The sequence below is a fragment of the Plecotus auritus genome (assembly GCF_963455305.1).
Source record: "Plecotus auritus genome assembly, chromosome: 2".
NCBI classification, from domain to species: domain Eukaryota; kingdom Metazoa; phylum Chordata; class Mammalia; order Chiroptera; family Vespertilionidae; genus Plecotus; species Plecotus auritus.
Window position 1 is genome coordinate 145589490 of NC_137771.1, and position 18753 is coordinate 145608242.

Here is an 18753-nt window from a genome sequence, read left to right on the forward strand (position 1 = left end):
AATCACAAAAATTCAAACACTTAGAGGCTGAATCGCATACTATTAAACAATGAGTGGGTTACCAAAGAGATCCAAGAAGAAATAAAAAAACATCATGGCAACAAATCACAGTGAACACACAGCAATCCAAAATCTTTGGGACACAGTGAAAGGAATCCTGAGAGGGAAGTTCATAGCATTACATGCCTACCTCAAAAAACAAGAAAAACCATCTAACTCTGCAACTTGAAGAATTAGAAAGAGAGCACCAAGAAAAGCCCAGTGTGAGCAGAAGAAAGGAAATAATAAAGATCAGAGCGGAAATAAATGACACAGAGATCAAAAAAACAAAAACAACAACAACAGCAACAAAACAATACAAAAGGTCCGTGAAACCAAGAGCTGGTTCTTTGAAAGGATAAACAAGATTGATGAACTTCTAGCCAGGCTCACCAAGAAGCAAAGAGAGAGGACCCAAATAAACAAAATCAGAAACGAAAGAGGTGAAATAACAACAGACCCTACAGAAATATGAAGAATCATAAAAAAATACTATGAGCAACTCTACTCCAACAAACTGGTCAACATAGAAGAAATGGACATATTCCTAGAAAAATACGACCTTCCAAAACTCAACCAGGAGGAATAAAAAAAAATCTGAATAGGCCAATAACTATGGAGGAAATTGAAGCAGTAATCAAAAAGCTTCCAACAAACAAAAGCCCTGGCTTCACAGATGGCTTCACAGGGGAGTTTTATCAAACATTCAAATAAGAAATAAAACCTATCTTCCTCAGACTATTCCAAAAAATTCAAGAGGAAGGAACACTTCCAAGCTCTTTCTACAAAGCCATCATTACCCTAATCCCAAAATGAATCTCCCTCATAAACATAGATGCCAAAATCCTCAACAAAATTCTAGCAAATCGAACCCAGCATAACATTAGAAAGAGAGCAACAAGAAAAGCCCAGTGTGAGCAGAAGAAAGGAAATATTAAAGATCAGAGAGGAAATAAATGACATAGAGACCAAAAAAACCCCAAAAAACCGAAAGCCAAAAACCCAAAAGATCAATGAAACTTCATGAGGGAGATCATACACCACAAACAAGTGGGATTTATTCTGGGATGCAAAGATGGTACAATATCCACAAATCAATAAATGTGATATACCACATAAACAAACTGATAGATAAGAACCAGCTAATCATATCCACTGATGCAGAAAAAGCATTTGACAAAATCCAACATCCTTTCTTGATAAAAACTCTCAGCAAGGTGGAAATAGAAGGATCATACCTCAACATAATAAAAGCCATATATGATAAACCCACAGCTAACATCATACTCAATGGGCAAAAACTAAAACCATTTCCCCTAAGAACAGGAACAAGACAGGGATGCCCACTTTCACCATTCCTGTTCTATATAGTACTGGAAGTACTAGCCATTGCGATCAGACAAGAAGAAATTAAAAACATCCAAATTGGAAAAGAAGAAGTAAAACTGTCCTTATCCACAGATTACATGATATTGTACATAGAAAACCCCAAAGACTCCCTCCATCAAAAAATGACTAGACTTAATAAATGAATTCGGCAATGTAGCAGGATACAAAATTAACACCCAGAAGTCTATGGCTTTTCTATACACTGATAATGAACTCACAGAAAGAGAAATTAAAAAAGCAATCCCATTTACCATTGCAACAACAAAAAAATAAGATATCTAGGAATAAACTTAACCAAGGAGACAAAGGACCTGTACTCAGAAAATTTCAGGACGCTAAAAAAAGAGATAGAGGAAGACATGAACAAATGGAAGAACATACCGTGTTCATGGATTGGTAGAATCAACATCATTAAAATGTCCATACTATCCAAAGCAATCTACAAATTCAGTGCAATCCCAATTAAAATACCAATGGCATACTTCAAAGACCTAGAACAAATTCTCCAAAAATTCATCTGGAATAAAAAAAGACCCCGAATAGCTGCGGCAATCTTGAGAAAAAAGAACAATGTTGGGGGGATCACAATACCAGATATCAAGCTATACGACAAAGCCACTGTTCTCAAAACTGCCTGTTACTGGCACAAGAGCAGACATATAAACCAGTGGAACAGAACAGAGAACCCAGAAATCGACACAAGCCATTGTGCTCAATTAATATTTGACAAAGGAGGCAAGAGCATAAATGGGGACAAGACAGTCTCTTCAATAAATTGTGTTCAGAAAACTGGACAGATACTTGCAAAAAAATAAAAAATAAAACTAGACCACCAACTTACACCATACACAAAGGTAAACTCAAAATGGATAAAGGACTTAAACGTAAGATGGGAAATCATAAAATTCTTAGAAGAAGCCATAGGCAGCAAAATAGCAGACATTTGTCGTAGCAATATCTTTACCTATACAGCTCCTAGGGTAATGAAAACTAAGGAGAAAATAAACAAATGGGACTTGTTATCAAAATAACAAGCTTCTGCACAGCAAACGAAACCATCAACAAAACAACAAGAAAGCCCACTGCATGGGAGAACATATTTGCCAATGTTCTCACTGGTAAGAGTCTAATCTCCAACATTTACAGGGAACTCATACAACTTAACAGAAGGAAGATAAAGTATTCAATCAAAAAATGGGCAAAGGACCTAACTAGACACTTTTTGAAAGAGGACATTCAGAAAGCCAAGAGACATATGAAAACATACTCAAAGTCACTAATCATCTGAGAGATGCAAATCAAAACACCGATGAGGTACCATCTCACACCTGTCAGAATGGCTATCATCAACAAATCAACAAACGACAAGTGCTGGCGAGGTTGTGGAGAAAAAGGAACCTTTGTGCACTGCTGGTGGGAATGCAGACTGGTGCAGCCACTGTAAAAAACAGTACGGTGTTTCCTCAAAAAATTAAAAATAGAACTCCCATTTGACCCAGTATTACCACTTCTAGGAATATATCCCAAGAAAACAGAAACACCAATCAGAAAGGATATATGCACCCCTATGTTCATAGCAGCACTGTTTACAATAGCTAATATTTGGAAACAGCCTAAATTCCCATCAGCAGATGAGTGGATTAGAAAACTGTGGTACAACTACACAGTGGAATACTATGCTGCTGTAAAAAAGAAGGAATTCTTACCATTTGCAACAGCATGGATGGACCTGGAGAGCATTATGCTAAGTGAAATATGCCAGTCAGTGAAGGATAAATACTACATGATCTCACTCATTTGTGGAGTATAAAGAACATTATAAACTGTTGAACAAAAATAGATAGAGGCAAAGCATTGAACAGACTGTCAAACTATAGAAGGAAGGCTGGGGACAGATGAGGGGGAGATCAACCGAAACACTTGTATGCATGCATATAAGCACAACCAACAGACACAAGACATTGGGTTGGGGGGAAGGGTGGTTAGGGCAAGTGCTGGGGGGTAGGGCAGGCCTGGAGGGAGGTCAATGGGGGGGAAAAAAGGAGACATATGTACTACTATTTATTTACCTTAAACAATAAAATAAAATTAATAAAATTAAAAAATAAAATGAGCCGTTTTCCAAAAAGATGTACTGACAATGAGCCAAATAAAAGTGACATAAGAAATGCATTTGTAAAAACACAAAACAAACAAAACAAAACAAAACCTACAGGTTTATGGCTGTAATTGCATTATAGACATTTTAATATATACTTTTTAATTCAGTTCAAAATTGTTTCTAATTTCCATTTTGATTTCTTTTTTTAATCTGTAGTTTATTTAGTAATATGTTACATAATTTCTAAATAATTGGGGGATTTAAAAATTATCTTCTTGTGTTTTTGTATAACATTGTCTAAGTTTAAGGTGTACAGATTGGTTTGATATATTTATATTTTGCAAAAATGATTACCATCACAGTGTTAGCTGACAATACCTCACATCACATAATTACCAATTCTTTTGGTAGTGAAGACATTTAAGATCTACTGTTAGCAACTTTCAAATATATAATACAGAATTGTTAACTGCAATCACCATGCTGTGCAATAGATCCCCTGAACTTATTCATCTTACAAATGAAAGTTTGTACCCCTTGATAAATATCTCCATTTCCTCTACCCTCCGAGCTCCTGGCAACAACCATTCTACTCTCTGATTTTATGAGTTAAACTTTTAGAATCCACATGTTAGTAAAATCATCTAGTATTTATCTTTCTCATCTGACTTATTTTACTTAGCATAATGTCTTCCCCAGTTCATCCATGTTGTCACAAATAGGAGGATTTCCGTTTTTTCTTATGACTGAATTATATATATAATCTTTACTTATTCATCTGTCAATGGACCCTTGGCTTGTTTTTATACCTTGGCTATTATAAATAATGCTGCAATGAACATAGCAGTGCAGGTAGCTCTTCATTATACTGATTTCATCTAGTTTGAACATGTACCCAATAATGGGATTGCTGGATCATATGGCAGCGTTGTTTTTAATTTTTTAAGGAACATCTACTATTTTTCATAATAACTGTATCAATTTTACATTCTCATTAAGAATGTACAAGACATATGATTTGCAAATATTTTTCCCATTTTGTAGGTTGCCTTTTAATTTTGTTGATGGTTTCCTTTCCTGTGCAGAGGCTTTTTAGTTTGATATAGTCTTATTTATTTTCCTTTTGTTGCCTATGCTTTAGCTTTGCAGTAGTTTGAAATCAGGAAGTGTGATGCCTCCAACTTTGTTCTTTCTTTGGCTATTGTTCCATATGCATTTTAAGGTTATTTTTCTATTTCCATGAATAATGCCATTGAAATTTTGGTAGGGATTGCATTGAATCTTTAGATTGTTTTGTGAAGTATGGACATTTAAAAAATACTAAATCTTCCTGAATCTGGGGTATCTTTTCACTTATTTCCTCCTCCTCCTCCTCCTCCTCCTCCTCCTCCTCCTCCTCCTCCTCCTCCTCCTCCTCTTCCTCCTCCTCCTCCTTCCTCCTCTTCTTCTTCTTCTTCTTCTTCTTCTTCTTCTTCTTCTTCTTCTTCTTCTTCTTCTTCTTCTTCTTCTTCTTCTTCTTCTTCTTCTTCTTCTTAAGAGAGAGAATGGAAGGAATAGGGAGAGACAGAGAGAGAGAAACATTGATTGATTGCCTCCTGCATGTGCCAGGAATGGGGCCAGGGACTGAGCCTTCAACCAAGGCACATGCCCTTGACAGGAATCAAACCAACAACCCTTCAGTCCACAGGATGATGCTCTAACCACTGAGAAAAACTGGCTAGAACTTCAACAACCCTTCAGTCCACAGGATGATGCTCTAACCACTGAGAAAAACTGGCTAGAACTTCATTTTTTTTTCATTAATATTTTATAGTTCTCAGTTTACAGGTTAACCACCTCTGATTAAATTTATTCCAAAGTATTTCATTTTTTGATACTATTGTAAATTGAATTGTTTTATTATCTTATTTTTCATATAGTCCTCTGTTGCCATTAAGAAATGGTTTTGTGTCCAACAACTTCATTGAATTAGTTTATTAGTTCTAACAGGATTTTTGGTGGAGTCTCTAGGGTTTTCTATATACTAGTATAAGGTCATGTCATCTGTAAACATACACAATTCCACTTCTTCCTTTTCAATATGGATGATTTTTCTTTTTCTTGCCTTATTACCCTGGCTAGGATTTCCACTACTCTGTTGAATATAAGTGGTGAAAATGGACACTGTTCTTTTGTCTCTGATCTTAGGGGAAAGGCAAAGCAAACAAAAAAATCCAATCCACAACATACCAAAAATAGTTCTAAGAAGGAAGCTTATAGCTATAAATCCCTACATTAAGAAAAAAGAGGGGGGAGGTAGGACAGGGTAAAGGGTGGATAAAAGGTGATATAAGAAAACTTGACTTCTGGTGGTGAACACTTAATACTATATGCAGATGATGTGGTATAGAATTGTATCCCTGAAACTTATGTAATTTTATTTACCAATGTCACCGCAATAAATTCAATTAAAAAATGGAAAAGAAAAAGAAAAAAGATCTAAAAAAGCAGCCTAACTTTACATCCAAAGAAACTAGAAAAAAAAAGTTAGCAGAAGGAAATAATAAAAATTAGAGCAGAAATGAATGAAATACACACTAGAAAGACAACAGGAAAAGATCAATAAAATTTAGAGTTGAGTTTTTGAAAAGAAAAAATGGCAAACCATTAGCTAGACTTACCAAGGGGGAAAAAAAAGGACTCAAATGTATAAAATTATATGTCAAAAGGGAGACATTATAACTAACACAACAGATATACAAAGGATCCTAAGTGACTACTATGAGCAATTGGATAACCAACAAATTGGATAACCTAGAAGAAATGGCTAAAATCCTAAGAAACATAATTATATCCAGGTTGAATCCTAAAGACATAGAAAATATGAGCAAGCCAATAAGGATAAGGAGATTGAATCAGTAATCAAAAACCTCCCAAAAGAGAAAAGCCCAAGAATAGGTGGCTTCACAGCTGAATTTACCAAGCATCGAATCTACCAAAGAAGAATTAATACCAATTCTTCTCAAACTCTTCCAAAAAATCAAAGAAGAGGGGACACTTCCCACATAAGTTTTTAAGGACAGTATTAGCTTGATACCAAAGCCAGACAAGGATATTATAAGGGAAGAAAGTTATAGGCCAATATCCCTGTGAACATAGATGTAAAAATTCTCAACAAAATTCTAACAAACCAAATTCACAGTACATTAAATGGATCATACAAGATGATCAAGTAGGATTTATCCTTGGGTTGCAAGGACGGTTCAACACACATAAATCAATAAACATGAGCCCGACTGGCGTGGCTCAGTGGTTGAGCGTCGACCTATGAAGTAGGAGGTCACGATTCAGTACCTGGTCAGGGTACATGCCCAGATTATGGGCTCAATCCCCAGTGGGGAGTGCAGGAGGCACTCAGTGATTCTCTCTCATCATTGATGTTTCTCTCTCTCTCTCCCTTTCCCTTCCTCTCCGAAATCAATAAAAAATATTTTTTAAAAATAAGCATGATACACCACATGAACAGAATGAAGGATAAAAATCATATGATCATCTCATTATATGCAGAAAAAGCATCTAACAAAATTTAACATCCTTTTATGATAAAAGCTCTCATTAAATTAAGTATGTGTCTCAACATAATAAAGGCCAAATATGACAAATCTATAGTTGACATCAGACTCAATTATGAAAAGAACTAATTCTTTAGTGGTGTGTTAATTAGATATATGTCAATTCTGATTCTTTTGGTAATTTCACTGCTCTCTCCCTTTATTTTTTATCTGTTTTTTAAATAAGTTTCTGTTTTTAATAGTTGTAATTTTATAATTGAATGTTTCATTTATTCTCATTCTTCAAAGTCAAAATTTTTACTAAAAGTAGCTTTATAAAACTATAACTCATAAGTTTTGACATATAAAGATTTCAATTTTATTTTTCCTAACTTGCATATTTGAGTTTTATTATTGATATTTTAACTAATGGGGAATTTTAAAAATATGATTCTTTTTTTTTAATGTCTCAGCTGAGTAAGTTCCCCTGCCTTGGTTGGTCATGAATTTCAACTTCTGTCTCTCTAGCACTGATAGATTGCTGAAATCTTAACTTTACACTTTGGCGTCTCAGCTGGATGTTTTTGCTTGGGTTTTCAAATCTCACTCTGCATAGGAAAGGCTTAGGAATTGGCAAATGCCTCAAGAAAAAATTGTTGCTGCATTTCAGACTATGCTTTCTATTGCTTGTTCCTCCCTATTATGCTTTGGCACTGTGGTCTGTGTCTCTCCAGCCTGGTGGAACTGCTCTGAGCCCAGTCTACTAATTTGTGTTTGGAAATGATGGTCCAAATCTCCAACACCTCTGAGGGAAAAGCCAACCATCAAAGTGGGTTCACCTTAGTCCTTCCCTCTTTTCTCTCACATCTTTGCAACTGAACTCCTGATTATCTTGGTTGTCCTCTAATGCTTTCACCGATGCTTCCAAACTTTAAAAAAGTCTCTTATTCAGCTTTTGTAATTGTTTTTGGCAAAAGAACTGATAATGAGAATATAAGATTTCCCCCTTAATTTAATGCATTCTTTTCTTATAATGATCAATTCCTTTTAAATTTTAATCATAGTTTTGACTTCAGTTTATTCTATTTTCAACTCAACTTTTGACTTAATGTTTCAAAAGTCTATTTTCTTTTAATTTATTAAAAATGTAAAGTAGAGCCCTGACCAGTGTGGTTCAGTTGGTTGGAGCATCGTCCTGTGCACAATAAGGTTGTTGGTTCGATTCCCGATCAGGACACATACCAAGGTTGCGGGTTCGATTCGATCCCTAGTCAGGAGGCAACCAATGGATGTATCTCTCTCAAATCTACTAGTATATATCTCATGTCTCTCTCTCTCTCTCTCTCTCTCTCTCTCTCTCTCTTTTTCTCCTTCCTTCCCTCCATCTCTAAAATAAAAAAATAATAATGATAAAATGAGATAAAAATACAAAGTAGATAATTTCTAAAAATACCTTCATTTTCTTACTGTAAATCACTTTGTGCATACACCCTGTACACTTAAGGGAATTTTTCTCTTTATGTAATTTAATATTGTTTTACTCATTCTTGAAAGAGAAAAAATATGCCCAGGTTCTGTATTTGGAAAAAGACAATTTAAAATTACTCTAAGTGCCCTTTTTTGGGTGTGGAGTAAATCTCACATATCTTAAACTGAATGGGATAGTTTTTATTAGATAGCTACTAGCCAGATGTCAAAGGTCATGGCTCTGCTAGATTTTCTCTTGACTTTCAGCTGAATTCCCTGACTCAGAATGGAGTTTATTCTTAAATCATTAGAAAACAATTGCAATTCATTCACCAGGGTAGTACTTGATAAATAACAATGGTTTCCTTGCCTCTTCCTTTATTTCACCCCTGTCTTTTACCTACTTCGTATGAGAAGATGCAACATCCCTCCACTTTGTGTTTTTTACGCCATCACTACCTTGGGTTACGGAGGCTGAGATAGAATGACAATGCCTTAAAAGTTGTTGTGGTATAGAGGAGTGGCTGCCCAACACCAGATATGGATAAGAGGAGAGATTGTTTATGTCAGGCAGTCCTGGGCTTTAATACTGGTTACCCCATTCTCAAGTTACTCATCAGTGGAGATTATTTCATCTTTTTTCAATGGTAATATTGGTATGATAATGGGTTATTATAAGATTATTATAAAAACAAAGGATTATTGTAAGAACAAACTAACAAAACATGATCAGTATACACTTGCTACAAAAAAAGTGCTCCAAGTACTAGCTGTTATTATAATTCACTAGAGGCCCAATGCATGAAAATTCATGCACTGGAGGTGGGGTCCCTCAGCCCGGCCTGCCCCTTCTCACAGTCTGGGAGCCCTCAGGGATGGGAGGTGACCCAGCGATCAGGAGAAGGCGATGCCCCATCACACCTCTGCTGCTGCCACTGCCAGCAGCGCAAGCCTCAGCTGGCCCTGGTTACCTGAGCCTCGGGCAGCCCTGGGTGGCTGGGCAGCCGCCATCCAAAGCTTGCCTGCATCTCAGGCTGGCCCTGGGCGGCTGGGGGGCTGAGGAGACTGGGGGACTCCAGAGGCAGGTGCACAGAGCAGCTGGGCCCACCTGGGGGAGGGCCCGGCCTTGCCACACACCTGCCACCCTGGCGGGGCTGAGGGGATTGGGCACCGCCATCTTGTGGCTATGAGTGCCGCCATCTTTGCGGGCGTGGCAGTCAATTCACATATTCCCTCCTTATTGGCTGTGGGCACTGCCATCTTTGCAATGATGTGAGGGTCAATTAGCATATTCCCTCTTTATTAGATAGGATATTATCTTATTTAAAATAATAATAACCATTAGTAACTTCATTTTGGGTACAAGACTCCTTTGAGAAATCTACGTATCTTGTACATTAAGCAAGGTTTTGTAATATTTCTAATTTGGTGACAGGGGGGGGGGGGGGGGACATGGTCAAGTGGAAGTTCCAGTTGGCAATGAAAAAAATAAGCCTTGTGGGAAGGAAGGCCCTTAGGCTAGTCTTTGCAACATGAGTGACTCAGCCGGGTCACTTTGGGGGCCAGGGCTTCCACATCAAAGCCTGAGCAAAGACCTACTATAAATATCTGTGCTAGTTCCCCCAAAGTTCTGTTGTTGCTGCACATGTCTTCACTTTGAAGCCCTTAACAAACTTACTTCAATTTATCATTCCAATCAGAATCTCTGCCATTTATGCTTAGATACTCTTAAGTTACAACTGCACAGGGCAATTGTGATACTCTCCGAATCTGTTAACACTTTTCCTTTTCTATGCAGTTTTGTATGCTATATTCCAGGCCTGACCAGCCTCGAATGTCCTTTCTCCTTTGTTATTGTCAACACAAATTATCAATCTCTTGCTCCTTCATGACTCAGCACAAGTATCTTCTTTTCCAAGAGTTCTTCCCTTACTCCTCAAGCTCCTATTATTTTTATTCTGCATATTGAAAACTTATACTTGCTATTATTCATCATCCAGGCTGTAAATTTCTTAAACTGTGTCTTATTTTCTTTTGTGTTTCCTGGCAATAAGGTGTCATTTTTGTACCTATTAGGCATTGAATAAAGGCCATTAAAAACTGAACTCAAGTATCTTAATTAATGATAATGTTTTTTCATTTAGATGCCATTGGTAAAAGTACTTAGACAAATGGGGAAGAACCACTTTTAAAATCTGTTAGTTATAATTTTGTTTGCATATATAATCAGTTGTCTGTAGATGGTTATTTAAACTAATAGTGCCTTAGTTTCTATGTTCTCAACTGCAATCACTGAGTCAGAGAAGGACTTTATTATCTACACTAATAAAAGAGTAAGATGCAAATTGACCGTACCTTTGCAATGCCCACCAGCCAATCAGGAGTGAGTATGCAAATTAACCCAACAAAGATGGTGGGTTAATTTGCATATGCAGGCACCGAGCGGCTGGGGGCGGGGTGGGATGCTTGTGTCGTCGCCATGGCAATGACGCAGGCGTTCTGACCGCGCCAGCTGCTCCGGGCCTCTGGGCAGCATGGGAAGGCGGAAAGGCAGCTCCAGCCGGAGCAAAGGCGTTGCCAGCAGCCAGGGGAAGGAAGGCCCATTCTTGCACGAATCTTTGTGCATCGGGCCTCTAGTTAATTATAAGACTGAGTACTTTACACTGCATATAATGTTTCTAAGTTTCATTCATAGAATCAACAAGGGCACTTCTAGATCTTTATGCCCTGTTTCCAGAGTCCTTACATGAAGTTCTCATTCTTTTACCCTCAGATGAACACCTCCTTTACTCTTGATCATGGTTAATGATTTTACTCAGTTTCCCAAGTCATAAATCTCCATATTTCATTCAATTGTTTTTTTCCTGTATTCTATTATCTTAGATCTGTCAATTGACTTGAAGTTTAAAAATGCTTGGGTTGTGGGCTTGATCCCTTGTAGGGGGCATGCAGGAGGTAGTTGATCCATGTTTCCCTCTCACATCACATTGATGTTTCTCTCCCTTTACCTCCCCCACTCTCTCTAAAAAAATAAAATAAAATGTAGCTCTTACTTTATCTTCTTTTCCTTTTGGAAAAAGTAGGAACCAGTCTCCTACTCAGGTCACTGACACTAACTTCTTTTCCACTCTAGTCTATTTTAGTCAATGCCAATTAAAAAATTGTTCAATAAAACCATCTCTGCTCTTTGAAAATCTTTTAGATTCAAGTGGCTAATTATTGAATTGAAACTCATTAGTTTTGACCGAACTGATCAGTCTCACCTCCCACTGCTCCTCTCTGTACAGCTTAGTTCCAGGAAAGCGTCAGGACCTTTAAACTTCTTTGGACTCATTTGTTTACTGTTTCCTGTCTAGGACAGCCCTTCTACTCAACCTTCTAGCCATAACAAAGTATTAATCCCCAGGTAACAAGTTGCTCTATCCATGGGGCTTCTCAGCCCTTTGTTAATGTACCCTCAGTGGTTACTGCACTGGTGCTTATCAATTTGTTTGTGTTCCCTGTCCCCCAGAGTATAAGTCCTGTGAGTGCAGGAATCCTAAATTATTAATCACTGGAGGCCCAGTGCACAAAATTCGTGCACTGGAGGGGGTGTCCCTCAGCCCAGCCTGCACCCACTCCAATCTGGGACCACTCAGGGGATGTCCTACTGCCGGTTTAGGCCTAATCCTAAAGCGGCAGTCAGACATCCCTCTCACAATCTGGGACTGCTGGCTCCTAAACACTCACCTGCCTGCCTGCCTGATTGCACCTAACTGCTTCTGCCTCCCAGCCTGATCACCCCCTAACTGCTCCTCTGCCAGCCTGATTGACACCTAACTGCTCTCCTGCTGGCCAATCACCCCCAACTGCCCTCCCCTGCTGCCCCAATCACCCCCAACTGCCCTCCCCTGCAGGCCTGGTCGCTCCCAACTGCCTTCCCCTGCCGGCCATCTTGTGACAATGTGGGACGGCCATATTGTGATGATGTGGGGCGGCCCATCCTGCGGTGGCCATCTTGTGATGCAAGGGCGTGAGGGTCTATTTGCATATTACCTCTTTATTATATAGTATTGTAATCCCAAGGTCTGGCACAGTGCCTAATAATGGTAGGGGCACAATTTGCTTTTCTTAATTCTGGATTTAAAATTCCAGCCATGTGTTTAAGGGTATAACGCGAAGTACAACAGAAGCAAGTCAGGGGACCTGGGTTCTGGTCCTGGGTTGATTGTTAACAAGCTGTATAATGCTGAGTGTATCACCTCATATCAGAAGTTGCAACACACCTCCACTTTGTGTTTTTATGTACATCTCCTTGTACTTTGGTTTCTTCATCTGTAAAGTGGGGGGGTTGAACCGGATGCTTGCTATAGAGGCCCTTCCTGTTCTAACTGGTGGCGGTTCTAGGTGCAGAGGTTTGTGTATTGACTTGAGTGGGATGGTAACGTTCTATGGCATATTCTTAATTTATAATTATTAATTTCCTCCTCTTCCTTTTCTTTACTCTAACCACACACTCATTCTGATTTAATGAACTGAATTTCAGAGTGAGATGTTAAAGGTTCATAGTGTCATAGTTTAGACATGTGATCTTGTAATCACATGAGGTCCTCAGTACACACATTGCACACAAAAAGCCTTTAATTACACATGTGAAATGTATTAGGCACATGCTCTTGAGAAAACTATAAAAAGGACCCATCCCAGGCCCAGATGTGCCCTTGGAAGGTTCGGGCCATCAGCAGGGAAGGAGGGGTGAGAGTTTCAGCCATGATTACTCCCATCTGTTGTTCTTTAAAACAAACAAAAAAGTTTTCTAAATGAACACTAGACGTGGGAAAAATGATAAGATGGCTGGAAAAAATATGTTTTGAAATGAGATTTTAGATTTCAAATTTTGTTAAAGCCTTTACTGCTTGTGTCTCTTTTTCCCCCTTGACCTTATTGTTTTTAACTTTGATGCTTCGGTGATGAGCCTAGAACATACCATTTATTATGGTGGGTAAATCCACTCCGTGGAGCTAAGCTTGATCACAATTTTTCCATACAAACTTTCGGGCAATCTAAACTTTCGGGCAATACCAATTTTCCTCATTTGTTTAAGGAGCAGAGAATAACTATAAGTGGAGAGAACTTAGTTGAAGGTATATTAATCCATCTAACTTTTTTTTTTTTTTTTTTTTGGTTAATCCTCACCTCTCTCAATGATATTTTTTCCATTGATTTTTAGAGAGAATGGAAGGAGAGACACAGAGAGAGAAACATTGATGTGAGAAAGACACATCAATTGGTTGCCTCCTGCATGCACCCCAACCAGGGCCGGGAATGGAGGCTGCAACTGAGGTACATGTCCTTGCTCAGAATCGAACTTGGGATCCTCCAGTCCGAAGGCTGCAGCTCAATCCACTGAGCCAAACTGATGAGGGCTCATCTAACTTAACAAATATAAACTTGCTACAACACAGGATAGAATTTGTGTTATTAACTAATCTATTTTTTTCCTGGATGACATCAGAATTTATGGCTGGGTAGACCCCACATGACTATTGGTATTAATAAATAATCAAATGAATCAACTAAATTCTTGTAGATGTATTAATAAAATGTGCAGTTGTTGATGTCTGAGGAATGTGAAGAATGGAATTGCTATAAATATTTTAACCCTTTGGTTTAAATTTCTAACTTGTTGTTGCCCAATATACATGAAGTCCTACTATGACTTTACATAAGTTCTAAGAAGATAGTTTTATGACTGTGCTTACCCTTTCTAATGTATTTTCATTCAAGGCAGTTAATGAAGTGTTTTAATTTATTTGTTCTACATAACTGAAAAAATCATCAAGCTCAAAAGTAAATAATAATTCTTCTGAGATACTCTAAGTCCTAATTAAATGCAAAAACATTGAATACTTTAAAATGTGAAATGTTTATGGATGTAGATATTTTAAAAACAGCAACCAAATTTTGTTTTTTCTTCATGCAGATAATAAAAAGAAAACACATTTAAGAACATTATGTTTCCTTCACTTCTATTTCCAACAAGGACTCAAATTTAAAGGCTTCATTCATTACAACTCTAGAGAAGCCTTTCACTAAAAAGAAAAGTTGTTGCTTTAACAAATGTGAACAATTTCAAGTGAATTTGAGTGTTATTTCAAAGCCAGTTTATAGAAAGTATCAGGATCAGAATTTAACTTTTGAAACAATTTTGTTCCTATTTGTCTCTTCTTCCTATTGCAAATCTGGGGGAAATATGACACAATTTGATTTTAACATGTTCACGTGTATTCCTATTGGATGTCTTAAACCAAGAGAAAAACCTTTATGTTTCTGGGACAAAAAATATTAACATACCTGGCACAAACATACTGTTACTGAATGAGTAGATCAGTAAATGAATCAATGAGTCCAGTCTTCTCTACTCTGCTGAGCCAATGATACCTTTCCAAATAACATCTCAGAGATGTCTTCTGTACAGTTTAACAAACCGAGCTGATAGGAAAAAATGCATCCTTCAGCACCCAACCATAGAGTATTTGGAAAAACTTGAAGCAAAAAGAAGTTTTATTTTTTCTCTTTATTTATTTTTCCCCATCACCATTTATCCCCCTATACCCTCTTCCATTTCCTTCTAACCCCTTCCCCCTGCAATTACCAAACTGTTGTCCTTGCAAAAGCGAGTTTTAAATGAATAGTTCAAAAAAGAGAAGAAACAAAAGAAAAACACACACCTTCAAATAACAGACATAACTGAGGTAAATCCAAATGGCCATGGATGTATCTCAATTAGATGGACTTAAATGACTGGGGTTTGATATGAGACCTAAATGGAGACTTAGATCTGCAGGTATCAAGTGTGAAGGGAGCTGGAATTGGGCTGACCATATAAAGCCAGTGGGCTAAAATGGCTGTGTTGTTCCTAAAACTGACTCTAGAAAATCAGGCTGGGGCAATTAGAACAAGAATGACTGCTGTGGGCACTAGGAAGTGTCATACTGGAGAATTCAATACATCAAGTTCATATTGGGAATGCCACCATGGCATAAGGCTGAAGAGACAGTCTTAACATTCATTTTCCCTTTTTCTCTGGGAAGGATCTGGAATTGGAATGACGTTGCATTTCTTACCAACAGTACTGGAATCTAGAAAACAATAGACATATGCTTTTTATTTTTTATTTTTATAAAGGTGTTAGTGTTTTGTTTTGTTTTAATCCTCACTCGAGGATATTTTTCCATTGATTTTTAGAGAGAGGGAAAGACAGAGAGAAACATCGATGTGAGAGAAACACATCAATTGATTGATTCCTGCACACACCCCAGGGCCCGGGCTGAGGAGGAGCCTGCAACTGAGGTACATGCCCTTGACTGGAATTGAACCAGGACCCTTTGGTCCACAGGCCAATGCTCTATCCATTGAGCCAAACCAGCTAGGGCAATAGACATATGCTTTTAAAGTTGAGGAGAAAATATTTCCAGCCTAGAATTCTATGCCAGCCATCTGTCAATTATGACAACAGAATAAACAACCTCATAGGCAATCTCTTAAGTAATTTACCCTCAATATCCCTTTTCTTGTGAAACTATTGGAGAATGTACAGTATCAAAATAAAGAAAAAAGTAAGAAACTATAACCAAAAAACCCAGGCAATGGAGAATCTCATAGAGTAGAGAAAGAAACGAAATTCCCAGGAAGATAACAAAGTTCAACTTCAGAGTGACAGCTCTTCCTAGAGAGCAAACAGTCTAGTTTTTGAATAAGAGAACACAGGGATCCTGGTGGATGTTTCCAAAGAAAACAAAACACAATGGATGGATCACCCAACGTGTTGAGGAGAGTTTTATGGCTCTTGTGGAATGTTTGCTTCTAAACTGGTAATAGCCAGTAGGAAACTAAGGGAGAAAAAAAGTCATCTATTAGTTCAGGTATCCCTGAAAAGAAGGGTTACACAAAACAGGTGAGTTTTATTAAACATTCAAGAGGCAAATGACCTCTAACTTGCACCTACTGTTTCAGAGAATAGAAAGAGAAAATATCCCAACTAATTGTCTATTATATCTTTGATATCTGTAGTAGATAGGATAATGACCTCCCAAAGATATCCTAATCATTGTAACTTGTGAATATATTGTGTTACATGGCAAAGGGCAAAGTAGTGGATGGAGTTGAGGTTGCTAATCACCTGAGCTTACAGAGTTTAAGCTTGAATTATCCAGGTGGACTGAGTGGAATCTCACAGTCCTCAAGTACAAAATAAATGAACAAAACAGAAACGCACTCATCAATACAGAGAACAAACTAATGGTTGCCAGAGGGGAGAGGGGTTGGGGGCTGGGTGAAAGAGGTAAAGGGATTAAGAAGTACAAATTGGTAGTTACAAAATATTCACTGGGATGTAGAGTGCAATATAGGAAATATAACCAGTATCCTATATAATAAAAGAGTAATGTGCAAATTAACCATCAGTATGCTACACCCACAAGCCATGCCCACAAGCCACACCCACCAGCCAATCAGGAGCGAATATGCAAATAAACCCAACCAAGATGGCTACAGTCACAGAGAGCAGGAGGGAGGCGTGGGTTTCCCTGGCAATGGAGGAAGCCTAGCTTTCCGCCTGCCCTTGCCGGCCTAGGCCTCCACTCAAGGCTACAAAGTTTCAATGATAGAAGATACATAAATCCAAACAGAAATGGCGGCAGCTACGGAGCTGGAAGGAGCAGGAGGCTGGGGTTGCCCCAGGTGATGGAGGAAGCCAAGCTTTCCGCACACCCTGGCCGGCCCAGGCCTCCGCTTAAGGCTATAAAGTTTCAATTATAGAAGATAAATAAATCCCAATAGAAATGGCTGCCGCCACGGAGCAAGCAGGAGGCTTGGCTCCACTCCAGGCTACAAAGTTTCAATTGTGGAAGATAAATAAACCCCAGATACCAGGGCCTCCACTTGGGTTGCCAGGGGGCGTGGCCGGCCTGCAAACCACCACAGGCCCCTTTCCCAGGCCTCCTCACGCCCCAAGGGAACCCCCAGCCTGATCCGGGACACCCTTCAGGGCAAACCAGCTGGCCCCCACCCGTGCACCAGGCCTCTATCCTATCTAATAAAAGAGTAATATGCAGATTGACCATCACTCCAACACACAAGATGGCTGCCCCCATGTGGACACAAGATGGCCACCACAAGATGGCCAGCAGGGGAGGACAGTTGGGAGGGACCAGGCCTGCAAGGGAGGGCAGTTGGGGGCGGTCAAGCCTGCAGGGGAGGGCAGTTAGGGGTGACCAAGCCAGCAGAGGAGGGAAATTGGGGGCAACCAGTCCTGCAGGGAAAGACAGTTGGGAGGGACCCAGGCCTGCAAGTGAGAGCAGTTGGGGGGGGAGGGGACCAGACTTGCAGGGGAGGGCAGTTAGGGGTGACCAGGCCTGCAGGGGAGAGTAGTTGTGGGGGGACCAGGCCTGCAGGGGAGGGCAGTTAGGGGCAAACAGGCTGGCAGGGGAGCAGTTAGGCATCAATCAGGCCGGCAGGGGAGTGGTTAGGGGGTGATCAGGCTGGCAGGCAGAAGCAGTTAGGGGCAATCAGGAAGGCAGGCAGGTGAGCAGTTGGGAGCCAGCAGTCCTGGATTGTGAGAGGGATGTCCGACTGCATAAACGACCAGTTGGACATCCCTCGAGGGGTCCCAGATTGGAGAGGGTACAGGCTGGGCTGAGGGACACCCTCCTTCCCCGTGCATGAATTTCGTGCACTGGGCCTCTAGTTATGGTAATAATTATGAATGGTGCCAGGTGGGTACTTGAAATATTGGGGGACCACTTTGTAAAGTATATGATTGTTTAACCACTATACTGTAGACCTAAAACTAATATAAAATAATATTCAATGTAAACTGTAATTTAAAAATCAAATTTAAAAAAGTGGAAGGAGGAGTTGGAAGAGAAGGTCGGATGATGTATTATGAGAAAGGCTCAACCAGCCCTAGCTGGTTTGGTTCAGTGGATAGAGCATTGGCCTGCAGACAAGAGTGCCAGGGTTGCAGGCTCAATCCCTGGCATGCAGGAGGCAGTCAATTAATGATTCTCTCTCATCATTGATGTTTCTATCTCTCTCTCCCTCTCCCTTCATCTCTGAAATAAATAAAAATCTACACTAATAAAAGAGAAACATGCAAATTACCGTCACTCCACTACGCCCAACAGCCAATCAGAGTGAGTATGCAAATTAACCTGAAAAGATGGCGGCAGCCCCACCCCGCAGCCG